Source organism: Numida meleagris, chromosome 1, assembly GCF_002078875.1.
Source record: "Numida meleagris isolate 19003 breed g44 Domestic line chromosome 1, NumMel1.0, whole genome shotgun sequence".
Classification (NCBI taxonomy): Eukaryota; Metazoa; Chordata; class Aves; order Galliformes; family Numididae; genus Numida; species Numida meleagris.
The window spans coordinates 69,388,337-69,410,597 of record NC_034409.1 but is presented as its reverse complement, the minus strand read 5'-3'; the positions used below and the strand labels follow the sequence as shown (position 1 = coordinate 69,410,597).

The 22,261-nt window shown below is 42.8% G+C and overlaps 1 protein-coding gene across 4 annotated transcripts in view; it reads left to right on the top strand.

Moving 5' to 3' along the window:
• Positions 2,157-22,261, top strand: part of PACSIN2 (protein kinase C and casein kinase substrate in neurons 2) — a 65,937-nt gene continuing 45,832 nt past the window's right edge. For all 4 annotated transcript variants that reach the window (XM_021392506.1, XM_021392521.1, XM_021392513.1 and 1 more), the window contains exon 1: positions 2,157-2,308. The gene's annotated coding sequence lies outside the window, so the exon portion shown is untranslated. The remainder of the gene's footprint in view (positions 2,309-22,261) is intronic.

Genomic DNA, 22,261 nt, shown 5'->3' with positions numbered 1-22,261 from the left:
ATATTAAAATGTTCAAGTAAATTATCTTTTGATGAATATTCTTTTTCTAATGAATAGTTCTGCCTTTTTTGTCTTATAAATTCTATAAAATTATCATTTTAAAAGATATTTAAGTGAAAAGTTGGAAAATACAATGTTATTTCTCAAGCTGTATTAAAATCTGAATCCAGTGAGTAGATGTTGTGTAAATCATTCATTTCTGTTCACCCTCCGTTCCTGAGGAAGGCAGAATCAGTGCAAATCCCAAGTGAAGACAGATCCCAAAATAGCTGTTGCCTTTACACTGTGACTGAGGGCTATATTTATTATACCTGTGTACATGTATATATATGTATATAGGTGTGTATGTATATGTACATATACGTATATGTACATTTTATTTAAATGTATGAGCAATAGAGAGGCCGAGGCAATTCACGCATCCATACATAACTTGAAGAAAAAGGATGTTTTCTTTATTTCTGACTTCTTGCAAGCAGACTTAGGGCCTGAATATACACCTCTTGTAGAATTTAGTCACTGACTCCATACTGGTCTAAAATAAGTGTGAACGCTGATTTTCACAGATGGTAGCGTGCGTATGATTGGCACTGGCTTCCTGCACAGCAAAGTGAGCTTAGGGTCAGTATTCAAACACTTCCATGTGGAGCAGCATTTTTCCTGCCCTCCACCAGTTCCAGGCTGAATTTCTGTCCTCTGACAAAGTGGAATGCCCTTTCATCACACCATGAGCTTGGTTGTGCCAAAGAAGGAGCTGTGACTTACCCTGAATTCCAGTTCTCTTAAAGTGTTGAACAAGTTTGAGCATTATTTCACCATACAAATAGATGAATGACTGTTTTGATGTTGAGGCTGAATAAAGTCTAAGTGTTCTGAGAGGGAGGGTTTCCAGCTTCGACAATGCTTTAGGCAAAATGGAAGCTTGGTTCGTATCTGTGCAGAAAGGGGGGTATTTGTGATTATATATATCAGTTGTAATCTTCTGCAAAGAGGGCTGGTTTATGCAAAACTCCATCTCATGTTTAATGAGAAAGATCGTGCAGAAAGACATGGATGGATCTGTCAGCAGAAATTAGAGAGGAAATAACACTCAATTTCAAGATACCTTCCCACAAACTTGAAATTTTAACTTTCAACGTAGGACAGAGAAAAAAGGGAGACTTGCGACAGGAGAAAAACATTAATTGTTTGAAAGTTTAACAGCCTGACCAGACCTCATAGTATTGCTAACTGCAATTAATTCAAACCAAGCTGTTTAGGACAGATAAGACTTACCCCAATGCTGTGCTCTCACAGTCCTGCCTGGCTAATCTAAATTCCCTAAATTCCTACAAGCCCTTAAGTTAATGAGTCATTCGCTTAGTGAAAGAGTAGATGAAGACTCAGCGTCCAGGCCGATGGATGCAGCCTAGCACGGGACACGTGGCCAGGACCGCACCGCGAGGGCTGTGCAGCCCTGCCCGCTGACCCGCAGCGCTAGCCGTCCCCGGAGCCGGCTGCCCCGGGACGGGAGGAGCCAGATCGGCACCGAGAAGGGCCGATGGGAGGGAAATCCTGAACCTGGCAGGGAACGAAGGGACGAAACAAGGTTACCGTGACGGCAACCGCATGGAACCTGAAATAATCCTGTCTAAAACAAATACGCCTAGCAGATAGGCGAGGGCCGAATAACAGTTCTCCCGGCGATACCGCTCAGGTGCGGCGTGGCCCTGCGTGCCTTGGCCACATCAGCGCTATGGCAGAGGCGGCGCTGCCCTCGGCCAGCTTGGGCCGGCGCTCCGCGGTCCCCAAGAGCAGGTCGGGAGCCGGGCGGCAAAGCCACCGCCCGTACCGCACGGCAGTGCCAGCGGGCACCACGTTCCTCAGGGAGCCCGCCCTGGGAGCGGGGGGGAAAGCGAAGCTTTCACCGCTCCCGGGCGTTAAAACCTTCCAGCCGCTCTCCGACCGGTGCCGCGGCGCAGGGCGCTAACGGCCGTAGATGTCCACAGGGACGCACGCCCCAACACCCAACTCCCCCTCCCTTCACCGCCCGCCGCCCTTTCCAGCCAGCGACGAGGAAGAGGCATTAATTGGCAGCTGCGGAGAGCCAATGGGTGGCGGCGGGGCGGGAACACGCTCGCCGCCCTCGCCCAATCAGAGGGCGGCTGGGCGTGGGCCAATCGGAGGGGCGGCGGGCGGCAGTTGGTGCGGCTGGAGCGGCGCGGTCGGAACGCTGGGCGGTTGCTCGCTCTCCTTGGCGCTCCGCGCACTTTCCTTCGCTGCCGGCCAGCGCCGAAGCCGGCGGCTCGCGGCGTTCCGGACCCTCCAGGTGAGGGCGGAGCCGCCGTCTGGGGCTGCAGCCGCGGGGAGCGGCACGAGGCTGAGGCTGGGGTTCAGAGCCCGCCGGAGCCTTGCGGGGGAGGGGCGAGCGGGCGGGCGGGTGGGGGGTGGTTGGGGCAGCCTGGCGCTCCGTGCTCCGCGGCGGCTGAGGGCGGATGGCGGGCCGGGTCTCGGTGCCCCCGGGCGAACGGGGCGGGGCGGGTGACGGCGGGCCGAGCGGAGCGCTGCGAGGGGACGGGCGCAGGCCCCGCCGTGCTGCCGGGGCTGGCTGCGGCGAGGAAGGTGAAGCTCTCCTTGCACGGCGCCTGGCGGGGAAGGGCAGGGCCGGGGCTTGCGGGGAATGACGACAGCGGCTGGGGAGGCTCCGCTTCTGGCGGAGGGAAGGGCTGCCCGCGCGGGGAAGTTCGGTGGTCCGCCGGGCGCGAGGCTGACGGCTGCGGGACGGGAGCGGGGGGAGGAGGGCCGGGAGGGAGCCTGACGTTTGTCCCCGGGCTCTGCGGTGCCGTTGTCCGGGCTGGTGGCGGGTAAGGGTACCGATCTGGTGGGGGGAGGCCTTTCTGCGGGGCGAGCGACGTTCTAAACTGCTCGCAGCCTCCCGAGCGCGGTAACGGCCCGTACAGGTCGGGCTTGCCATCTCCGCCTTCTCTCTTGGCTTTCCCTTTTTCTGTCACGTGGAAAGAATCACGTCTTCTCCCCGAATGAGACATCCGTGGCGAGACAGAAGCCGCTTTATGGGCACCGAGCTACCTGGTCAGAGCAGCGCCGGCTGTCCGCAGTGTCTGCCTGCGTGCGGCATCCGCCGTGCCCGGCCCGGCTGCTTGGCTGCCTCGGGCCGGCGTGACTCAGAGCCCTCTGGGGCTGCTCCTCTGCCCCGGCGGCAGGGGAAGCCAGGAAGGTGCGAGGGACGTTTGCTGACCTTTGTCGACAGTGTTTGGAAGCTAAATGTAACGTTACTGTCCTCACTGTTCGCTTTTCTTGGTAGCTGTTCTTGATTAAAGCTATAGATTAGTTAGGATAATGTAAAACAAGTATGCTGTTGTTCACTTCCCCGTGTTTTTTCTTCAGTAAATTCGATCGCTTGTTCATGACCAAGATCTGCTGTTTTCCACATCCTTGCAACTGAATGCCTGAAAGTTTGCTATATGTAACGAGTGTATTTATGCCTCTTGCTACAAGGGGGAGCTTTTTCCCTCTGCTCATTGGGATCTAATACCAGATTTTTTTCAGATCTTCTATAAAGACAAGACTTTTCCACTGCTTAGAAAAGGTAAAACCCTTAGCAGTGTGTTGTTACAGTAGTCCTGGTGAACGCTGCGTTATATAAGCAGCTGGATTTTCATTCTCATTTTACCACCACAAAAAGATCATTCTTTTATGTCCACGATGAGACCAGTATAAAATCATTGCTTTCTGTAGGGGGTGGGAAGACACCTTTTTGCTTAAAGGTGAAAGGTAGCTAAAACTGTTCACTGGCTTTTCAGACAGGCAAAACTTCTTAATTGTGTTTTCAGCGATGAAGGTCATTAGCACCCTGCGTAACGTGCTTGCTGCTTCATACCTGTACTCGTCTGAAATTACGTATTGTCAAACTTGCAATTTGCCTTCAATGATAGTAGTTATGTTCTGCCAATTATGACTGAATCAGCTTTAACAGCAGCGTGTATTAACACACAGGGCATGTCTAATTAGCACAATACAACATCATTTTGGAGATCTCTGCACATTCTATACTGTGGCTCAGTTATGGTAAACAGGAGAGGAGCGCAGGTGCTGCCTTGTTTTCTGTGGGGTTAAGCTTAACATGGCTGCTCCAAACTCCCCTTGCTGCGTAGTTTACAGTTCTAGAGTTACTTTCTTTGGCTTAGGGTCTGCATACTGTGCAGTGCCATGTTAGAAGAAACATTAAAACTGCCCCTGGGGGTTAAACTGCATGCCACACATCAAGCAACGTCTTCCATAAAAGGAATATGCATGGCACAGTTGTACATAGTGATGAAATAGTTTATTAATGATTGACAAACAAAACTGTTTAGGAATTATTTTTCTCTGATTTTTTTTCCCTTTCTTTAACAAGAGTGTGCAGCAAGTGGATAGGGTAGTTAATGTTGAGCTGACAGATGGTATTTATGATTGATGGATTTGATGTTGGCTGTATACATCTTTGTGGGTGATGTTAAGTGTTCTTTTTTAATCTCTTACTGGCTTATGAGGTAGTTTCCATATTGCACAAGTCAACTGTGTAGCAAAAACTTTGTTTTACTTTCTTAGGAATGATATGGTTAGACGTTCTCATACTGTTGTCCAGCGTATGTGTTCCATTTCTTAGTATGGAGCTGACTAAGCTGCTGTCTTAAAGACATCCTTATGTTAATTCTGTGCTTGCCTGATTGTGATTGAGTCTAAAGGCTATTATGACTTTAATTGGTAGCCTGTAAAGTCGGAACATGAGACTTCTGTACTTGTCGCAGCAATGGCAGAGGATAAAATGCTCAGCTGCACAGCTAGGCCAGAATTCTGTGCTTCTGTGAATCTGTAGGACTGATACAAACTACCTTCTGTGGCAGCGCCTGTGTTTCTCAGTGTAGGAACAGCAGGTCCTGAGAGGGTGCATCTTCTCTTACAAAGAGACGGGGAAATGGTAGATACAGATTTGAAGTTTTTTTTTTCTCTTTTTACACATATATTCAAACATGCACTCAAACAACACATTGGAGTAGTGTGTTGTTTCTTGGAATCCAGGCTTTTTAAAGAAGTTCTAAGATAAATCAGTTGATTACTGGCTTCCTCAAACCTCGAATGAAGTCTCTCATGCTTGAGTTTGAAGCCCAGGTTGTGAGGTGATCAACTTTCTATTTTTTTCTAACATAGGATTTAATTCAAATTCCATCTTAATCCAGAAAACTTCAAAATGTGGTGTTTTCTTTTCTCCTTTTCATCTAAACCTAATTATTGTTACATTTCTTTTTTGGCATGACTGAATATATTGATAAATTGTTTTGGGGACATAAAAAAGAAGAAAGCAGGAATTAAGTGATGTGGCTGCTGAGATAAACAGAAGTAAATATTCTGAGTCTTCGGTTAAATGGAATGAAGCAATGCATTAACATGAATGTGACCTGGCTAGCTGGCTCGGTAGGGTAAGGAAGAACAACCTGCAGTTGACAACAGAAAAGCTGTTCTATCCCAAGGTTAGTTCCCAGTCTACAGTCATAATCAAATTTGTCACAAATCTTGGACGTCATTCCTTTGTGTGCTATTCTGTCAAAGTATGTTGCTTGGGGCAAGAGAACAGTCAACATTTCTGATGGCGTGGGTCTAGGATCTGCCTTGGTGTGTGCTCTTTGGAGTGTGAGTGATTCTGCTTGAGCCATTGTGAAGTGGTGTGTATTGCTGGAGTCCTGTGAGTCTTAGTGCACAGGATGTGTCAATATTTGAGAAGGTACCCAACCCTAATTAGCAAATAGCCATATAGTTAGCATGGATCTTGTGAGCAGCACTGCACAGTAATGAGCTCTGAAGAAGAAAAAAAATCACCCCCCCCAAAGAAAAACAACAACAACAACAAAACACTAAACTAGAAGCCTTTAAGTAGATGGGGTTTGGTTCAACTTCTTGGAATATGCAAATATTTAAAAACAGCCCTGGCTTACACAGCGTATTGTAAATATTTTGACAGAATTGGAAACCTGTATCTTGGAGTGTTTGGTTTTGGGCCAGTGCATGTTGTTAACCTCTTTTTTTACTCTGCTTGAAGTTAAGAATTCCAAGGCATCTACAGACCAAAAATCTTAAACAAGCTTCTTTGTCTTTTATCGTGTGCTCTAGATTCATGACTAATAAACTTGACTACAGCCAAACAGCACAAATGGAGAGTGTAAGAGCAGTCTGACAAGTTATATTAATAAATATGTTTCAAGCAGTTTTGCTGAAACTGAAAAGGCTAGTTTTTATGTTATTTTGGCACGTTGTAAACATGCAAAATAAACTGTGTTGCACCTATTCTCAGGGGATCTATGAAGTGATACTGTGAACTCCACTTAGTTCACAAGTACATCCTAAATATCTTGTCATTTTGATTTCAGTATCACACAGTTGTGATTTACTTGCAAACTGGTAGGTTCTGATTATGAAGTTGTGAGTTGCTTAATAATACTAAAACTGGGTGGATGTGGTGTTCCTTTAATCTTCATTGTGAAGTATCTGCAGAAATGTGATACTCTTTCTGTCTCATTACAATTGTTGCTGCTTTGTACAGGAGTAGCATAAGTTGGACTTTCAAATCTGTTTAATTATGTTGATAAATGAATCTTTTCTGCGTATCAGACTGATACCTTGCTGTCTGGTGATTGTATCAACAAGTTATGAACTAGCAGAGTTCTCATAGCTAGCATCTCAACGTCTGCTTTTGGAACATAGCCAATGCGTCTGGTTTCTAGAAACAACATCCAGTTTACACAAATTCTTTCTTAGCATAGTAATAGTAGGTGAGCACTGAAATAAGAATTGAAATAAGAGTTCTGTTTGTACTTAATAGAACTTCAGTACACTTCCAAGCATGTTACTGTATTTCTGACTTTATGGGTAAAAATATAAGGGAATGAGTGGGAAATCCCAAATGCGTCAGCCTTAATTAGTAATGTGAAGTACAGATTTCAGTAAAGGTTCTGCTATGAGTCAGAGGACAAATGGACATCTCTTTAGTCTTACTTATGCCTCTGATCCTCTCCCCGAGTAGAGATTTTTCTTAGCACATTCACAGATGCTGGTGGATCGACCTGCTGAATGGAGCAGCAATTTTCTTCTTAACAAAAATAATAAATCTATAGCAAGTTTAGATATGTTAAGAGAATCTTTGTATTTAATGAGGGCGTATGATTATACAACATCAACTTGCACACACACTTCAACATTCTCTAACCAATGTTTTAAAAAGCATTTTCCCAAACTTTCAGTGTTTGCTCTCACCCATAATAGTTCCAGATAAAAGCTTCAAAACTTCTAGTTGTTTGCCAGAGATAACGTAGACAGTTTAAGCCATCTAATCGCTGATCAGCATACAGTTGTGCTTAATTTGAAGGAGCCCCTGCACGGTTTGGAAAAGCTCCCGACTGAACTTGACTAAGTGGAATTTTTCCTGAACCCTTGCTGGGTTGAGGTGGCAGTTCCATTCCAAAATATGAGCACTCTGGTTTACCAGTGAGAGCTGAAGCTGGATAACCATTTGCTTTAAACAAGCCTTCTTTAATTTTTGCCTGTTGGGAGAGATCTTCGATGAAAAGAATGCTGTCGGACTTGTGTCATTCAGCTACAGTGAGAAATAAATCAAGTGGTTAACTGTTTCTCTTCAGGGCAATTAAATTTCTTAGGAACTCTTATGTCCGCAAATGGGAGTGTTGCCATCTCTTTGATTATTTATTTGTATTGGCCCGCTGTTATGGTAGGCCACTAGCATTTCCATTGCCTTACATCAAGTTGAGTATATTTTACTGCCATCGTGCTTTCCACTAGCAGGTTTTCTGCCCCCCAGGGAACTTTTAGGGCTGTGAGTCATTCCTGCTTTGTCATCTTTTGTAAAGGCTGTTTCAACTGAAAGTAGGAATAACCAGCCTGTGTGGATGAAGTGTGATCAGCCAGTAACCTGTGGTTCAGGGGTGCCACTTTCCAAAGCAACTTTTGTGCTCTCAGTGAATCCAAACCTAAGTGGAAAGACTCAGTTCTATACTATTACTGCACCGCTGGTGACCTAACAATGGCTGTGATGCGAGTTGTGCTACGTCAGAAATTATAGCTTGTGATATAATAGATGTTAATGATTGTGTTTGGAGGTACAGGCCTGTGCACACCTGCGCATCCCCGTGTACGTGAACTTGTATAATGATATATCAGTTACTATGGAAGTAATGCCTCCTATTTCTATGGAAACTACATCAGATACAAAGAGCGCAAAAATACTATTTAGTAGAGCAAATTCTCAGCTTCAAAACACTGCTTTTCAACATAATCACCACTATTATTATTGATTCATGCTAGTGAGCTGATGGAGACATTTTGTGGTGTGACAGCTGTGCACGGCCATCTGGAACATGACTTGTCTTTCCCATTGCTGTCGCCTCTGCTGAAATGCACCACCCACCACCTCACTGTGCTCACAGCCACTGCTTGATCTCTATAAACGTTCACCAAGCATTGATGCATGTCAGTGGGTGCTACTTTTTCCTCATGGAGGAGTTCAGTGACACCTTTTTTGCTTCATCTGCACTTCTGTATCATGTGCCATTCTGTCAGACTGACCTGCTGCTGCCATCTGTCACACAGCAACAAAATTTAATGGAATATCAGTGGGAAGGTTCAACTTCTGCTGCAATACCACCAACAGCTGCCTTTGATGTGATTGTGGGCCTATGTCATAAAATAGGGGGCATTTCTTTTGGAGCAGCCCTTATACATCTCACATTATCTGCAGAATAGATAAATACCTGCAAGTTTAGAATGAATTTCCTTTCCCTCAGTGTTTCCTCCTCGTCGTCTTTTCTTGTAGGTTTGGAAATATCCTCAGGAGCATATTTTGGGGATGGCTTTATTGAATAGGCTCTTTAGAACCTCTTGGTCACGCGCTGACATTCTGTACAAATCTAATGAGATGATCTTTCTTACAAACAATGCTTAGAGAAACAGCAGTTTATTGTGTTAAAGGAGTTGTTTGATCATTCCCCCTTCAACTCAGGCCTGCTGTGTACCTAGCCAGTCTTTCAGCTCTGTTGTTTCTTTTCTGCAAGACAGCACGTATGGAGTTCCTTTGTTTTGGATCTAAGGTGCTATTTGAGGTGAGGCATTGTCACCTGGAATGAATGTAAATTCCACACAAATGGTGGAGTTAGGACAGTGGGATGCCAAGGGACCAAAGGACCCCATAGTAGTGCAACATATCCCTGTGCATGGCAGTGGTCTGCTTTGCATTCATTAGTGTGCTGCGGTGGGCTAGGCGACGTAGCTTAGTGCCATCCAGGCTGGGAGCAGCTGGAGGACACTGCAGAATGTTGGTGAAGGACCGTGTCCTTGAAGGCTGTCAGTAGTTCAGGCACTTAATATTTTTGCTCAAGTGCTGCCTCTCAATTCTTCACTGCCTTATTCTCTATTGCTACATTATAACCACTCATTCGCTTCTCAGTCATGTGATGTGTACTACTGGGCTTCAGTGATGGCAGATAGGCTGGAGTTCTGTTGCCAAGCGCAAAAACGTCACTGTTCTAAATTACTTGTGTACCTACCACCTTCACATAAACAGGGCAAATAAATACCTTTCTGCTTTCCAGAGTCTCAGGCTTTTTCAAGAGTTGTTTGTTGTTTCTTTTTTTTGTTTAGTTTTATTTCCTGTGTTGAAGATGTGCTTGCTTATTCTTCTTGTTAGGGTTGTGTTTTGTAACTTGTTAAGCTAGCTCAGAAAATTGTTGTCCCTTCTGCTTACTGCATCAACGCAAGTGACTTCAAAACAAGTGACGATCTGTGCAGCTACCAGAACGGGAAATTGAGTTCTTTCCCTGGGGCCCAGCTGTTTGTTCTTGCTACGTGCTCAGTTTTGGCACTATTTAGCTGGCTGTGCTCTGACCTGAGTTCGTTCCCTCATCCAGCAAGAAACTTATTTTTGTCTGAGTAGTTTTCAGCTGGGTGAAGCCTGGCTTCCTGGACAGAACTGATGGCATGGGGATGGGTCAGGAGGAGTGTCTGAGGACGTGAGAGAAGACCAGATCAGCCTTTGTTAGCAGGACAAATTTATACCATAGCAAAGTAGCCAGGCTAGGACTGAGGTAAACAGTACTGCGAATAATGTGTATAAAGGTAAGCTGTGAAGTGGATGTTAGGTATAAACAATTTTTTGTATAAATGTTCTTATAGTCTCTTGTATGCCAGAGATGATTGGGATGTAATAAAAAAAAGAAAAAATGGAGTCTACATAAGTGCAACAGTATAGCTCATCATAGGGAGCTGAAGCTGTGCTGCATGAGCTGCTGAGATACAACTAAGGGTGGGCACTGTTACCTAGAGGCTGTAACCTTGGACTTATTGATAGGTAAGGAAATTGAAGATTCCTCTGAACTTATACTTGTTTTTTTTTTTAACCAATTTTAGATGTGTAGCCAAATAGATAATATGAATTCAGGATCATTTGAAAAGTAAATTTGAAGGTGAGTTTGCTTCTTCTGGAAATTTGGCTTCAAATATTCTGTTTTAAGATACCTGCTCTAGGTGTCCCCCTGCCTTGGGTTAGGGGGCTGAAGCAGATGACCTCCAGAGGTCCCTTCCCAGTGCAGCTATCCAGTGATTCTGTGTTTTTTTTTCAAGTGAGAGGACAAGAAGATGGAATCGAAATCCTTCTCAAACTAAAACATTTTCTAAGTATAAAGGAGAAAAAGTCTTCACTTTTTGACTTCTAAAATACTCGGTTGTGAGTAACTTTAAAGGAATGTAAATGTGTAGCACTGATATATAGTCTTATGTAGTTGAATGCTATATTTATCAAAAAAGTGAATGCTAAATAATTTTTGGAAATTTGTAGCAGAACGTTTAAGTTGATCTGTTAACTATTTATTATTAAATCAAATTTTGAAGAACTAACTTTCTGGTTTGAATTGTATCTCAGTATTTGATTTTCAAAATTGAGTCACTCTTATGGAAATAATCAACTGTTTTTTAGAAACATTTCCCTAACTGACACTTCTAAAAAGAAAAATGTAGGTGTGCACAAAACCCCCACCAGATCCCTTATTTCCTAGACTGGAAAAATTGCTTCCTGGCCATATTGTAGTCTCTACAATTTTTTTTTCTCTCCCACAAAAAATAATGGAATAGAATTCATTGGATCGTTCTGTTACCTTTATTCTGTGATGCAGCCCCGCCTGCTTTCTTAGCTGTTCCCAGCAATGTGGTGTTCCACATGATGGTTTTGGTTTTGGTTTTCTTAAACAAGTGTACAGATTGGCTATTGGAGAATATCTTTCCAAGAAAGCAGAGTGAGCAGTGTTGCAAAATATCTTGTTCCTTTCTTTGTTTAATTGTACTCTACGTTGTGAAAGATGAAAGTTCATTCAGCAGATATCATGGAAGCCTCGTCTGTTCATTGTTATTTCTGTTCCTAAGCACGCATTTGAGGAGACAAAGGACAATCAGTACAGTTTTAAAGGATCTGTATGTGAATCTTAAAATCGTTTCAAATTTGGCTAATAAATCCTTTGGATAAAGTAGCATATGAGCAGCTGCTTCTGCTTAAGCTTGTGATATTCCAGTATTGGAGAACAATGTGTATCTAGTCTGTATCTAATTACTGTATTTTTAGCAGTTGGTTTAGGTCAGGCTATTGCATCGTTTCTAGTCGTATTTAAGTCATATGAGTTGTATGAGTATCATGAGTAAAATCTGTGGAGTGTAGTTCTAATGGTTGTTGAGTCAGGAACAGCTCTGATATGGTAATAATTTATATATGTGAATGTATAAAGCAAATATTTCATTAAGAATTGATTTTCTTTTCAGAGCAAGGCGACCCATAGCCTCTTTGCTATTGACTTTGATCATCCTATTAAAATAGGGAGTAGTCTCATTTTCTCTAAGAATACAGTTTAGTGGCTTTCTTTTAACTAGCCCTGTAGAAAAACTAAAACTGCAGCTGCAGGTCTTTGATGCTTTTGTCCTTTTCTGCCCTCCTCTTTCTTGCAAAAGAAGCTGTATGGGAGATAAGTTTTCTTCTACATATTAATAAGTATTGTAGTAAGACTTTACTTTGTGTAATCACAAAGAGTGCTAAATTTAGCATGTAATGTCTACCAATTTATTGTTCAAAAGAATTACTGTTTTTTTAGCAAGACTTTTAGAAGTTAGGTCATTTCCAAGAGATCTTACAGTGTAGCAAAGACAGATGGAAAAGTCAAGCAGGCTTTGATCCTTTCAAGTACACCTAAAGGTATTTTCATTGTGTGTGTTTGTTTTTTTTTCCTTTTCAGCATTTATTTAATATTTCGTACATACGGTTGATGTGCTGCATTTTTAAATGAATAATGCTGTAGCAGTATGGTATCCTTTAAGATAAATCTGAGATTGTCTGAGTTGTGAGTGATACTACTAGTTTAGCTGGGAGGTTCATGAAGTTTCTGTGAAATTATTAACTTTCAAGGATGTGTGAAGTATCTACTTTGGCTGGAATACTCACTGGAAAACAATTTATTGAGTAGGAAAAACACCAAGAAGAGCTAATGTACAGGTTAGCTCTTTAAAGCTGAAGATCTTACAGACATGCTCCTGTAAAAATGCATTTTGAATTTATCCAGAAAATAATGGATCAGACAAATCTTTGAACTTTTATTGCAGTGAACAGTTAGAGAATAAAGTTGCATCATGCTGTTATAAAAAACTTCTGAAGCAGTGCTTAAAATGCAATGGGAAATGGGTTTGTACGATACTTTGACCTGCAAACTGGGAGAAATAAGCAGTGTAAAACTTTCAGCCGTTGCTAAATTGCTTTGCTGTGATGGCTCTCACAGACTTGTGTGTGCTCTTTTTTAAAATAAAATTATTTATGTCTGAGGCAACTGTAGTGGGCTTTGCACAGTCCTTTTGAGAACAACAACAAAAGTAAGAATTGAAGTAGTGGCTATTCTTTTTTCTTTCAGATACAAGTAGCATTAAAGCTGTATCCATTGTTTACCAACAGCATAAAATTTCTGAACAGGGAGTGCTATCTCTTGGCTGTTGAGGGTTAGCTGCTGCCTGTCCTGTTCTTTCATATAGTAAATGGGAGATTGTGAATCTAATCTTGTTTTAAAATAATTTCCATCTTCCACAAATCTGTGTTGTTCTTTAGAACCTGGTTCACTGTCCGGAATGAATTAAGTTTTAGGTATTTTCTTGAGTTATGCAGCTATGCTGGCTCAAGAGAATTAAAGGAATGTGCAAAGAATAGCATATTGCACCTAAGCACTTACATCAGTCAGCATATGTGTTTAAATTGGGAGTACTGTGAAAAATCTCCATCTGGCTATAGTCTCTGTCCTAGAAGAGGAAGGAATGAAACTTGCAACTTTTATGTATTTCAACATCACCCAGTTCCACATACTAAGCAGCTTTATGTAGCTCTGTATACTAAAAGGGTTGCTGGAAATGTAACTGCATAAACTTAAAAAGACATTTTTAAATCTTGCTCCCCAGATGGCCAACTTTCTTTGAGTATTTTCTGTTCTTAGGGAAAAAAAATCAAATGGGGTAAAAAATGAATACAAGTAGTGATTTGGCATACACGTGTCAATGTACATCTTCACATTTCGTCTAAAGCTAGCCTCCTGAAACCGAAGTATTGAAGCAAGTGAAACCTTACCTACTTGAAAATCCACTTAAGAGTTGGTTATTGGATTTCTCCAATTTTAGCTGGAATCTACAACCTCATATAGAGTTACTGGCTGTCTGTATTAAGCTGAATGAATTCAGGTAGTAACTTGCATCCAGATCTTGAAATTGAATAATGTCTTGCAGTATTGTGTCATTGAAATACGCTGACAAGAGAACTATGAAAGAGGAATTTAGAGATCTTCAGAATTTAGATAAGCTTTCATTGTGCTATCTTACAGAAAAATATTATGGATTTGTACTTATCCATCTTTGACCTTGTGCCAGAAATTTTTCATGAAGCTGAAAGATCCCTTCTGTAGATTGTATTCTGGTTATTTTGAGTCAGGGTTATTAGTATGACTTCTCCTTTCAATCTGTCCTACTTGTATTACTTGGTGCTAGTGTCTATTGACGTGTACCTTTCCCAGGGATTAGGAAAAGGACAGTAATGGTGTGTCTTGGTTCGCATCTTCCAGTTGAATCCATGTGGAGTTACTTTCACTGACTTGAAATAGTTTCACACTTTCAGTGATTTTGGTAGTGTTTAGTCAAAGCTGCAAGTTGGCATTCAGAAGGTTGTCTTTGCTGAGCTATTTTTATGTTGAAAAGGCTATCTTTAGAAACTTTTTTTTAATGAATGTTGTAGGGATATGGTTCGTGTACTTTAATATAAGCAACCAAAGAGACCTAACGAAAAAGCCTTGGGAACTCTTCTGGTGTCACATCGCCCTTCTTGTGTTGCAATTCCAAATTGCTCCTGTCAGCAGTAGGCATTGTTATTCAGCACCTCAGAAGAAAGAATTTGCTGTAGAAATTCAAAGATTCTTTAGAAAAGCTTTTTTTTGCAATGTTTTTGGAATCTGTGTTACTGGACTGTGAGAGTTCCCGCTCGGTTTAGTGCTGTTTTGCAGTGGTGTCCCCTGAGGGTCTGTCTTGGGACTGGTACTCTTCAACATCTTTATCAGGTGACACAGATGATGAGATTGAGTGCACCCTCAACAAGTTCACTCATGACACCAAGCTGAGCAGTACAATTGATAAAGCAGAAGGAAGGGATGCCATCCAGAGGGACCTTGATAAACTCAAACGGTGGGGCCATGTGTGCCTAATAAGGTTAAGCCAAGCAAAGTGAAGAACTTAGGGGCCCTGGTTGATGAAAATCTGAACATGAGTTGGTAGTGTGCGCTTGCAGCCCAGAAGGCCAATGGTATCCTGGGTTCTATCAGAAGAGGGGTGGCCCGCAGGGTGAGGGAGAGGGTTGCCCTCTCTATTCTGCCCTTGTGAGGCCTCGGCTGGAGTACTGCATCCAAGTCTGGGGCCCCCAGCACAGGAAAGATGTGGAGCTGTTGGAGAGGACCTACCTCTCCTATGAAGACAGCCTGAAGGGATGGGGCTTGTTGAGTCTGGAAAAGAGAAAGCTGAAGGGAGACCTCATTGTGGTCTTCTCCTTTTAAAAGTTGGGTAAGTGGGAGGGAAATCAACTTTTAACAAGGGTAGATAGTGATAGGACAAGGGAGTATGGTTTTAAATTAGAGAGGAGATTTAGATTAGATGCCAGGCCAGGGGGAACTTTGTTACTGCGAGTGTGGTGAGGTACAGGAACAGGTTGCACAGAGAGGCTGTGGATGCCACAGCCCTGGAGGTGTTTTAGGCCAGGTTGGACGGGACTCTGGGCAATCTGATCTAGTACTTGTTCTAGTGGTTGGAAGCCCTGCCTGTGGCAGGAGGGCTGAAACTTGATGATCCTTGAGGTTCCTTCCAACCCAAGCTGTTCTGTGGTTCTGTGATTAGGAGGAGCTCTCCCAGTGCGTGAGGCGTGCAAATGTTACCCAGTCTTTTACTCTACAGCAGAGAATCTAGAGCATAACACTTAGAGAAAATTATTCAATCGATGGTAGAAGCACTGCTACTGTTGCCTGTTGAGAGACGAAACACAAATTCAGTCTGAGATTTCACCATGAAATGAACAAATGACTTTATGAATGGACATGACAACAGAAAAGGTTTATTACTGAAACATTTAATTTCCGGAGGAATTGAATGAGTAAATAGTTAAATACATAAACCAAGGGGTATGAGAACTAAGAAGGTTGATTACTGATAGGTGTTATTTCCAGAACTATGCACCTATGAGCTACAGCTTAGGTTTGTGTAAGTGGGGGCTGCTGTCCCACACTAAGGGGCTGTCCCATGGCCGGCATCTGCCCAGTGCTGGCTGCAGGTGCACGTTGGGCAGTGCGGGGCTGCCTGGGGCTGCCAGTCCGGTGGCATCATCATGGCCACTACCCTCATGGCCATCACAAAGCAGGAGCCAAGGAAAGGCAGGGCGGCCCAGGGAGCCTGCAGCTGTGGTGTTTCTGGGGGTTGGGGGAGCTGCTGCTGAGGATGGCCAGGTGTGAAAGTGGGGAGCAGGAAGGGCAGAGAGCCGTGTGGTGTGCTGGAGGAGCGCAAGTGGCACCCAGCATCTGGCTGCTGCTTGGTGGCGGTGTGGAGCGGGGCAAAGCCTGGCACTGTTCCCACGCTGGTGCTGCAGCAGGGCCTGGCAGGATGTGAGCATTGCCTGCTTGAGCTCGAGGGGTGTCATTCTTGGGGCGCTTGGCTGGTGGGGGCCCCATGGGTGCTGCTGCCTGTGTGCCTTGTGGCTGCGCTGCCTGCAGGCTCCTCTCAGGCCCAGCAGCCACTCCCTGCGTGGGCTGGGCACCTGGGCTGCTCCTCTAGGGGTTCTCATTCGGAGCCTCCTGCAGCGCAGGGCTGGGGGCAGCCACATCTCTTCTCTTGTGGGCTACTCTTCGCTTGCAGTGCTCCAGCAGCTGTGGGTAATCTCTCCTGAAGTGTGGGTTGGAGTAGAGGAGTAACTGAAAAATATAAGGGAGAAGAGTTAGGTGCTGTCAGTGTGGGCCTGAAGGACAGCAAGATACAGGAACTAGGACTTCTAATGGCTAATGACAAATGTGGGTATGAATAAGGCTTATCGGTGTCTTAGTTTCAGCTGGGATGGAATTGTATTCTTCAGAGTGCTGGTATGATGCTATGGTTTGGTTCTAGCAGTAAAACAATGCTGACAGCACACTGATGTCTGTAGTTGCTGCTAAGCAGTGCTGGACAGAGCCAAGGCCATTCTCAGCAGAGGACCCAAGGAGCTGGGAGGGAACAGAATTAGGACAGCTGACGTAAATTAACCGAAGGGATATTCTGTGCCATTTGACATCATGCAGAAGGAGTTCTGAAGGAGGTGTTGAGCCTTGGTTGCAGGCTGGTGAGCAATTTCTTATTCACCTCTTGTTACAGACATTATTTGTATCTGTCTGTCTATCTACATATATACATATAGACACATCTTTTATTGTTTTCCTTTATCTTAGTAGTTTTATCTCAACCCACGATTTATCTTTTTTTTCCCCCCAGTTGTCTCCCCCATCCCACTGGGAAAGGGGTAGGTGAGTGAAGGACTGTGTGGTGCTGAGCCACCTGCCGAGTTAAACCACACCAAGAAGTCCATGTAATCCTACAGCTTAGGCTGACTAAGACAAGATATTTTTGCAAATACATTGAAATAAATAAGCTTGTCGTATCTTAATTTATTTATTTTTCCATTCCATGGGTTCAAACTCAGGTACAGCCCAAATATGTTGTGTCTGTATTTCTACTACTACTACTCAGCAGTGCTACCTCTACAGTACCTGAAACAGCCAGAGAAAGAAATTAAGATCAGACCATTTGTTGTCACCCTCACCTCCTTTCTCTGTAATGGCAAGGTTTGATCTAGAGGTGGTGTCTGAATGCAGGGCTGGAGTGCATGCTTAGTTTGTGGACAGCGATAACCTGGAGGAGCTGTTGAGCCCCTCGAAGGCAGAGAGACCTTGGAGAGGTTTTTGAGCAGCCTGGTTTAGCGGGAGGTGTCTCAGCCTCCAGCAGGGGGGTTGGAAGCCTATGGTCTTATATTTCCCTTCCGACTCAAACCATTCTGGGATTCTATGATCTGTGTTTTAATCTTGGCCAGTGGGAGGGCTGGGCTATCAGCAGCCATATGAGCTTCATGAAAAGAATGTGCCTGTTTGTGTCCGTGGGGCAGCCCTGGCTGTATGTCCAGAGGGGGGTCGGAAGGCTGGAGAGCAGCCCCAGGAAAGGGATCTGGGGGTTCTGGCTGATGGCACAAAGGTCGTGCTTGAGCCCTGTTCTGAAACAAATGTAGTTCAAAGATCCTACGGGAACTCAGAGTTGTCAGAGCTGAAGGCTTGCTTCCAGTGGGAAGAAGGAACAGTCACAACAGAAGGGTCATTGAAGGGAAATCTCACATTAACTTAATCATAATTGTTTATAGTAATTGCAGGGGGGTTAGAACTTGATGATCCTTGAGCTTCATGCCTAGCCATTCTATAATTCTATGATACCAGGATATAACAAGACCAGGACAAAGACACTCTAGTTTAGTATTATATGCAAAATGAATGTTCTTTCAAGCTATTAGTTACCTGTGTGCTTCTGGTTTACTTTACTTGAAGCAGTCTCTAGTGGAAGACCCGTGTCATTTCATAAGTTAGTTACATCTTCAACTTCTCTCTTGTACCAGAAAAATGTTTTGTTACTGTGCCTTTTTTCTTCAGGTTTAAAATTTTTAGTTGAAAGATGAGGCAGTGGCTCTGGCTAAATGATTCAACTGTGTGGCCTTCTACTATAGCATAAAGCCAAAAGAATAAAGAAAAAGGGCAGAGAGGGGAAGAAAGGGCTACCCGTGTAGGTGTGTATATGGGGTAAGCAAGCACATGAAATACAACTGACTGTAAGAACATCAAAGTTATTAATCTCTTGAATTGTCTATATAGCATGCTTTTCACTGATGATTTTTAGAGGCGGTAAAACTTGTAGTTTAAGAGCAATACTATCATTTTTCTTTTTGGATGTCTTTCCTTTGAGTATACAGATATTTTGCTGCAATGAGATGGCTATTGTTTTATCTTCCAAGTAGAGAAACCTGAACTTCAAGTTAAACACAAATAATGAAACATTGTTAACAGGAGTGTGTTCTGGACCCTTCAGGTAGTTGTACCAGGAGTCATGCTAATTGAATGTCCAAGAAGTCTTACGTCTAGGCTCACAATCTCCTTCATGGCTTTTGTGTTCTTTTCTTGGATGAGACCTATGTCTAAAAGTCATCTTTCCATGCTCTGAAATAAGTTTAGTAAATGAGAATGTGAAATATATATCCCCCAGTATATTTTAAAATGTATTGTGAAATTTCATAGGGTTGGTTTGTTTGTTTGTTTGTTTTAGGGATTTTCACCTGTAAGATTGAGGAGTAAGGACAGGTGGTGGCTCCTGAAAGCAACAGTGGGCTGAGAGCTTGCTTGTTTGTGTGAAGGTTATTTGTGATGGTGAGCCTTCAGCAAATGTTACCAAAATCATAGCTGCAGTTACTGGAGGGATTCTCTTAAAGGGTTCAAGCAACTTGTGACCTTCCCGTGAAAGCTGATGATGAGTGATTGAGAGATATCATCTCTGCTGTTTATTTCCAGTGCTGACATTGAGCTTTGTGGGTCTAACTGGACTTTGGTCAGTCTAAAACCTCTGGGATCTGGTATGCTTTTCTGTTTAGGCTGACCACAGTTTGTCACTGATTTTAAAGTAGGAACCATAGTGAAGTACTAAGAGTGCCTGCCTTCCTCTAAAACCCTTTAAAAATCATGAAAAATTGAAAAATAGCATGCAGAAATATGAAATGAAGAGCTTTTAGACAATTTTCTATGTGCAAGCTTACTTTTTTTAATGCTGCATATATCAGACAGTTGCATTAAGGTTCTAAGTCTTCAGAACCAGAACTAGAAAAGTTTCACAAATTTTCTGCTGACACGCATATTCATTTGACCTGTGACACTGAAGAGTGTGATTATGAAAGAGATCATTATGGTATGTTACTCATGTATTTTATCACAATTTCTTCACTGTCTTTGATGTTGAAGCTTTTTCCTGCGGTGCTTTTAGTTCTAATATAGCTCTCTTATTCTTCCGTCTACCATATGGTAAAGAGAGCTAAATGCAAAGTAATACTCATTGACTAAGCACTACAGACAGAACTGTTCTTTTTTTTTATTCTTCTGCTGCTCAAACTCTTAACTGACAATCCATATGCAGATAGGACTTTGTAGCAGTAATCATATTTAGACAGGTGACTCATTTCAGTAACCACGAACTATTCTGGAACACAGGCTGAGATGTGGGTCTGACTGGGGATGTAGAGCTCTGCCTTCGTGATGTCATGTCACAGTGCAGCTCTGTCTAGGTCATTACCCCTGCCTGCCTCTGTGCCCTCTGTGCTTGGAAATGAGCACAGTGCTGCCATCCTAGCTGTCAGCTCCCACACAGTGCATTCAGATCTTGGGAGACAACTCAGAGCTTCTCAGGGAAATATGGTGTGTGATCTGCTCAGGTAATCAGGCTGAGTTCATAAGCACAGGACTACCTAGTTAGTAAAATCTGAAATTGAAGGTAGACCCTTGTAACACCTTTATAAGATTGCTGAAAATTCCCAAGGTGCTGAACATAGCTTTAGGCTGATGGCATAAAAACTGTGGCACTGAGAATTACTTTCCACGTCTGACTCTTCTCTGTGTGCGTATAAGCCATGTGCATGGTTATATGCAAAGTTAATTCTAAAAATCTGTCTTTAAGCCATTCCTTTTCAGTGTGTGCAAGTTTGATATTTTAATTCCAGAATAATTTAATTCTGCGATAGCAGACTTTTCTGTTCTGATTAGTTCAGGTTACCTTGCTTCATACAAAAACATAGTTCTGTCTCTGGTAGCCATTGTTTTTGTATTTGGGAATTATAATGCTGAAGATAATCAGCAGTATACATGAAAAACAAAGGAAGTAAAAAATTATGTGTCTTTATTAATAGTTTGCTTCAGCACTTTGGATCTAGACTATACTTATTGTAGAAGTAGTCTTAAGTATATGTATTTTCAACATTAGTGTTTATCAGATGCTAATATTGAGAGAGCAATTGATTCGACTTTGTATTGTTTAACTCTGATTTCTGTCTTCTGATTGTTGCTGAGGTGCAGGTTGAAGGCTGCAGTCTCCATGCTCATAGTGATGGCCCAGTCTCTAAGTTAAAAAGCACAGCAGTAACGGCAAGTGCGGGAATGGTAGTTAATGGGGCCTCTTGTCCCGGTTTCCTTGAACCTCAGTCCAATTTGGATTGTAGGGTAGGTGGCTGACCTACTTGTACATCAGTCAAGCATTAATTGAATACATCATTAAAAGCTTTCCTTTTCCTCAGAAGGGGGAGATGTGCAGAAGAGACTAGGCTGAGATTGATTGAGTAAACTAAGCATTCGTTTTGTTCACATTCTTGTGTTTTGAGATTCTACATTTGAGTGACTTGTATGCTTGGCAGCTGTTAAAGGACAACTAAAGTGAATCCACATCTCTGAAAATTGTAAGGAAGGCTGGCTGCTATTTTGCATTTTCTAAACTACTAATGAGATTAGTGAAATGTTTACAGCCAAAGGAAAACTTCCAGCTTCTTGTTTGCCTAATCTCCATCGCATGTGATTGTTTTAAAGCAGCGCCTTGTTTTGTTCACTGAAACATTTAGATTTTGAAGTACCTTGGAGTTAAAGTGGGTTTGTATACTGCATGTGATTTAAAGAACAAAATGAAAACACACGCAGAGCTGAACTTGCTTCTAGCTTATCTTGTCAAATTACGTGTATGGTGATAAAAGGAGATCTGTGACCTCAATACTTACAAGTGATACTTCCAGGTAGCTTAGACCAATGAGTTTCGTATATGGTAAGACTTCAGTGATGCTTACATGAAAGAGCAGGTTTGTATGTTAGATTTATTTTAAAAATTAAGTTTTTTTGAGGGTTATTTAATTCTACTAGGTCAGCAATTCTGTTTTGCATAAGTTACTAGCTGGCAAATAAAGATCTTTTGTCCTTGTTGCAGTAATTACCATTGGAGGATCAGAAAATGAAATTGCCTAGAAACGTGGGAGTCCTGGCTAGTTTGCCTTGGATTCACTGGGCTGAAAATCTGTTTAAACGGAATTTGAGTCTTTTTAATGGCCATGTCAGTGCAACTTAAGTAGCAATAAAGCCTTCCCTTCCCCCCTCCCGCCCCCCTTAATGCAAACAATGTAAACGACCCTAACTGTTCTTCAGAAGACAGATTCGGTTTAAAATCCGAATTAATCTTTTTAAATCAGAAATATGAATCACTCTCATGGGTTCATTTGCATGGTTATGGTCAATCATTGACTCTGAAATACATGAATGGATCTTTTGTGTTGTTCTGGAAAGAATAATCAGCAGTTCATTCTTAGTTTACTGGAAAGAAGGATAGTCACAGCTATGTATACCTGTGCTTTTTCTGCTTGTACATTGATGAATTACATGCTGCAGAGGCCTATTATTTCTGTATCAGTGCCAGAAATTATATGACACTGCTGAAGTGATGTATAACATTTCTGACTCTGTTCCCAGATGAGAATGTTGCTTTCAGGTTGTAGGACTACCTTCAGTAATTAACAGTTTTTATGTTGTTAGAATGGGGGAAAATTGTGAAC